The sequence below is a fragment of the Octodon degus genome, unplaced genomic scaffold, assembly GCF_000260255.1.
Source record: "Octodon degus isolate 3935 unplaced genomic scaffold, OctDeg1.0 scaffold00024, whole genome shotgun sequence".
In the NCBI taxonomy this organism is placed as follows: Eukaryota; Metazoa; Chordata; class Mammalia; order Rodentia; family Octodontidae; genus Octodon; species Octodon degus.
In genome coordinates, this window is record NW_004524600.1 from 1,023,666 (window position 1) to 1,029,997 (window position 6,332).

The following is a 6,332-nucleotide window of genomic DNA, read 5'->3' on the forward strand; positions in this document are numbered from 1 at the left end:
ACACACACACACACACACCCCTACACAAGTATCAAAACAACTTAATTGTATAATTTGAATATTTTCCTTAGCTAACATGATTAAATGCTTCAGTCCTATTTTCATTAGTTAATACCTTTGCAAATACAGATTAAGATAAAAATTAAAACACAAAAAATGCATGCTTCATTTATAATTGAAAGAAATATTTTGCTGTAAAAAATTATTTTTTAGTCATTTTACTGAAGAGGAAAAAATTTAAGAAGATAATTCACCTTACATATTAACCAAATTGCTTCTCTTTCTCAAATTTTTGATAAAATTGGAAACATCTAACATAGGAGCTTTATGATGTTTGAAAAGCTAGCCTTCATTTTAGGGATACATTAGAGGATGTATGTAGAAACAGGTTGGAGGCAGTCAAAAAATGCGTGAAATTTTTTTTGTTGTTCTTCTCTAATCATGACTGTGATAATGTTTTATTTGAGTTGTATCAAAAATATCTCTGAATATTTAATAAACATATAATGATTGTCCATTGCATAGAAGCCACAAGACCTAGGTGTAGGAAATTTGAAGATTAGAAAGATAGAATCTCTATCACTGAAAGTATATATATCCATGAGTAAAAAGACAAATACACAGAAAATGAAAAAGAAGGAGAAATTCTGAAGTAGAGGTGATAAACCCCAGCAATAAAAGTGACAACAAGAAGAAATGTAGTTTCACCAAAAGAGCAGGCTGAGGAATGATTTCAGAGAAGTTACTCTTAAATTGTAACATCATTTCTGCTTAATCTCTGCATGGTGTTTTGTTTTCCTTCCAGTTTACTTGTAGCAATGTGGATCTATTTCCTCACATAACAAAAGTTTTGAGGAAAAGAAGTATCTGGTAGATGCCTTCAATTACAATAATTTGTATTCAAATAAGGACTATACAGTTCTAATCCTGACAACATCTTTTCATTGTCCTCATTTTAATCTTGAATAAAGTTCATTCAAACCAAACATCTGATTTAAGTGTGGTCAATTTAGTTTAGAAATTCCTTCTTTAGCAGGCAAGAGGATATTTCACAAGGACCACAAATGTTGAGATGTTAGCCACATTTTTATTTAGTAAAAGTGTTATGTTTTATATCCCTTAATATCTTACTGCAGTAATAATAATAAATTCTTCTTATATTTTAGTATGTGCTAGTGTAAAAAGAAAATTGTTCTGGAGAAACTGAAAAGGCAAGACAGACTTTATCAAAACTACTGCAATAGGAAAGAGACATTCTTCATATCGCTTTCTAAGAAAAAATCAAAGTTAGGTCTTAGGCCCCGTATAGAGTGGGAAATAAAGATGCTATCTTCTCCCATGATTAATTTCGGAAGATGACTTTGAGGATCCTCCTGGATTTTTAAATTCAAATTAAGTTGGGTAAAGATTTATTGTACCTCCAAAGGTCAGGGGAAAATTTTTCCAATAGAAAGTTGCCTAAAGTAATTGCTCTCAGAAAAGGGAAGTCAGGGAGGTGTCTCATATCATGAAGCTCTCTGAAGTGTGCTGCTGAAGGAAATAGTGAGGATGATGTCATTAGGAACTGTATTAGTATATATTATCCTTAATCTTTATAAACATGTCTGATAGACTTAATATTAATGTTTTCTTTAAAATTAAGAGATTGTGACACTGTGGGATCAACTTGCATAAGAGTATAGAACTTTTAATGGGGACTAATGGCAGAAAAGCATTAAGTGCCTGAGGTCTGTGGTACACCTCCTGAAAAACATATCTTCAGCACAGCCCACTGAGTTTACAGGGTGCAGTTTTTGTACTGTCTCCACAGTGACCCCATAAGATTTGTACTTTGTACTCGAAGGAGATTACTAAATCTCACAGAGGGACGATCAAAATGAAGCAGAATTGGGGAGTGATATGTCAGCTTGTTGCCCTCCAGACCAATAGAGCTGCTCTGTTGCAGGGTTCATTGCAGTAAATACTTCAACTTATCAGGAAATAAGACCTACAAATAGCAGTAACAGTTGATGTCTTCCTCAAACCATCATATATTTTTGTTAATTTTTCTTCTTCTTTTTTTTTTTTCACAGTACCAGGGATTGAACTTGGGATCAGGCACTTGCCAGGCAGGTGCTTATGTCACTGAGCTGTGTCTATCCCTGGCCCTGTATTTTTGTTTAGTGAGAAAAATACTAGATGTCCTATTCTTGCCTTTTCCTTTAGGGAAGTATTGCACAATTATACAAATTTATGGAAAGTAATAAAATTGAACAACCATTTATTCACTACCTAGTTTTGTTAAATTTTGCTATTTTAAGATATTGGCTTTAACTCTTTTAGCTTCCTTACTTCCTAAGAAAATAGAGGAGAGCATGAACAAGGTTCATAATTGCTAGTTATGGGGATTTCTACTTTTTAAAATTCAAGAGAAATTTTACAATCAGCAATTGGGGCACTTCCTATTGATTCAGGTGAACTCACAGTTTCTAGAGATCTCAATCCTTCTTACGTGCATCTCTCAAGAGGACTCATTTCCTTTCCTTGTCTAGACATTAAAACCCAATTTTCTTATTTCTAAGACCAACAGCCTTCTGCCATTGCACATCCCATGGCTTGAGTTCCTGCTACTGAGGTTTCAGTTCTAGATACAATTTTTTTGTTCCTGGATCTATTCCTAATTTTCTTGTAATTCACTTCTAAATATTTATTTATTTATTTGTATTTTAGGGGAGGGTCTGCAGGGTGTTCAGGGTCTCACTACTAGATAGGACTCATAGTGATCCACCTGTTTACAGCTTTCCAAGAGCTGGGATTGCAGATGCGTGTGCCACCACGCCCAGTCTCCATTGCCATCTCAGCTTGCCCTGAGGGCAGGGCCAGCCCAGAAGGCCCAGGGATGGAACCCCAGGCCCCTGCACTGCTTGCAAGTGTTTTAATCCACTGAACTATTTGGCCAGCCCTTCAGTTTTGAATTTAAAGGCATCATGTCACATCATGTCATATTTTTTGCTGAACTTTTGGGCTTTCTTGTTTGATAACAAAAGTATTTTCAAATACATGAGACCTTCACAGTCTCATATGTGTTTTCCAAATATGCTAATGTAATTCATATATTGACATTTCAATTAATAATGGTCTGCACTTAAGATAGTGATGCAAAAGGTTATATTGACTAGTGGTATCATAGTATAAATGCAGTCTCCAAGGTCTCCATAATGATACACTCATCTAAGGCAGCATTCATTAAGTAGTGCATGATTGTATCACTGACTGACTTACTTGGACAAGACTATGTGTCTTTACATACTCTTTAATGTTCTCTGATTATGCATTAATATTTGAATTTACTTGAAATCTTCAGATTAAAGAGTGCAAGTATATTTTTATGTACTCTTTAACCTATAGACTGCCAAATAAGTTGAGTCTTGCTGTGAAAATAAATTATGTTTTTTATTCCCCATTTGAAATTTGCAGTATGTATGCTCATCTGAACATTTGCTCAGCACCTACTCTTGCATTTCATAAAGTGGTGTAGAAGTGGAGAACCATTCACAAGCATAAAAAAAGGTTGATAAATATTAAGGAAACAGTACAAAAGTCAATCCTATATTCTTTGTTCATATGTAGTCTGGTTTTAAAAGGAGGTGATGGATGGCAAACTACATGAACAAAAAGACTATTCATGAAACATTTTTCTAGTTACTTGTTGCTAAATTTCCATTTATTAAGCTGCATTGATATTTATTTACCCTTGATCCTATTACTGTAACTGAATCAATAGCTAATAAATTGAGTATTTTGAGGGCAAAATATAATATCAAGTAATCTTCTTTTCATTTGTAATTTCCTCTAATTCCTTTTTTCCCCTCTAATTTTATTATGTTGTAAAGTTTCCCCATTACTACAAAACACAAAATCCATTCCAAAGATTTCTCCTCTCATCATTTTACTTTAACCAGAAAATTTCACATACTTAAATATTTGAAAGGTAGTTTTCATTTTGCAAACTGTACATTTCACAAACTTGAATATTTAATAAATGCAAAACTTCAATTAATGAGATTTCAATTAATGATGATATGCACTTAAGACAGTGATCCTATGAAGTTATATTGTCTAGTGCATGTTTGTGCAGTTAGATTGTTTTCAAAACAGAATTATTATTAAATTGTTGTAACTTGACATTAGATTACCCCAGCCTATTATCAATGTATATTCATTGTTAATTATATAAATGCAGATATGGATATAAAAATAATAATTTATATATTATACAATATGACACATTATAAAATACATTTATATAAATTTACATTTTTATACTACATTTTGCTCTTTATTTTGACACAGAGCATATATTAAAAGGCATATTAATTTTATTACATGATTTCCCAGTTTTCCTAGTAATATTCATTTTTAAATTATTTTTCTAGGGGACGGGGAGACAACTAAGTAGATAAACACTTCCCTGGCAAGCACAAGGGTCTGAGTTCAATCCCTGGTTCTGGATAATAAAACAAAACAAAACAAAACAAACCTTTTCTAAATATTGGATTTATCATTTACTATCATTTTAAGAAATTAATTTCCAGTTTTTCTTCCACTAGCATCAAATTACTTTTATTATGTAGCGATGTAATAGCTTTCACAACTTCTAGAGTAAATAACCTCGGCATTCCACAACTCATTCATTTTAGAATATCTACCAGCACATATCAGGCTTATGATTCTTGATTAACTTCAGAATTAATTTTTCCAAGTTAAAAAGTTCATTGGAATTCATTTGGCATATGTTACATTCCGAGGTAAAAGTTTTGGTTAATTTAAAAAGCTTACAGAGTCCCAGCCCAGGCGCAGCGTGGGCCGGACCCTCTCCCACCCCCATGGGCCGCCCCCACCACTCCACACCACCTCCCCACGCCGCCTGCCGAGTAGGAATTTGGCAATGTTCCCGGAAACCCCGGACCCAGTCTTTGCCGAGGTCCAGTGAGTGTGTGGGAGAGCTTCCTCTTCCCCCTACTTCACCGTGCACCATCCAGGCACAGCTCAGGTCTGGCATACATGCATGAGGTGTAACACTGAAGCTACAATCCCTGCAGAGAGTGTAGAGGATAGATCCACCCAGCTAGTCCAGGAGCCCAACATCTTGCCAGAGGGCACAACGTATTCACCCTCAAGGGCAGCAGCGGGAAGGAGCTGAGCACAGCAGCCAGACCTAAGCCAGACACAGCTGGATAAGTCCAAACTTTGTAGAGCTGCACCTAAACTTCAGTATGTGTGAAGGTTATAACTACAGCAAAGATTGACAACAAAGGGCAGAAGACAGTGCTACACAAAATGGCGAGAAGGAACAAAATGCAACCTCAGAACCCAAGCCCACCCATAACAACTGTAGAGGACACTAACACAGAACAAATTGGAAATCACACAGCTGAAAGCAATGAATCAACCGCTTCTGAAACAAAGAAACAGCTGCAGAAAGACATAGAAGACCTCAGATTGGAAATGAAAAAAGAAATCCCTGAATTAATAACATCTGCACTAAAGAATCAAATGCAAAAATATATGGAAGAAACCCAGTGCCCACCCAGAACAAGTGCGGAGGACACTAGCTCGGCTCAGATGCATGAAATAAGAGCGTCAATGGTAAATAAGCAACAGCAGAAAGATATAGAGGAAATCAGAGCACAATTCTTTTCTGAAATACAAAAAGAACTCTCAGAACTCGTAGCAGACGAAGTAAATAAGCAAATACAGAAACATAAGCAGGAAACCCAATCTGAAAACACACTACCGTAAAAGAATTTCTAACTGCTTCAAAAGAAGATATTGATTAAAAAAAAATAGAGGAGATTAGAAAAATGAAGAATTCCCTGAATGAGCAATACAGGAAAGAAATAGATCGCATGAAGCAGAGTCAAAGAGATACAGAGGAAATGAAACTCTCAATCACAAGCTTGAAAACCGTTTAAGTGAAAGTGAAGACAGAGTTTCAGATCTTGAAGATGCTGGTGTAGCTAGTGAAAAGGTAAGAAAGGATCTCTTAAAAACAACGAGGATGAAGGAAAGAATAATCCATCACCTGCAAGATGTTGCAAAGATGAACAATGTGAGAATAATAGGCATCAATGAGAAAGGAATCAACACAAATGACATTAAAAAAATATGGGCAGAAGTAATAGCAGAAAACTTCCCAAATATGAGGAAACAATCTGACATTCAGGTAACTGCAGCATACACAATGCCAAAGAACCTCAACCCAATGAAAAACACACCGAGACATATAATAGTCAAGATCCCAGAAATTCAGCACCAGAATAATCTACTGAAGGATGCTAGAGAAAAGAAGC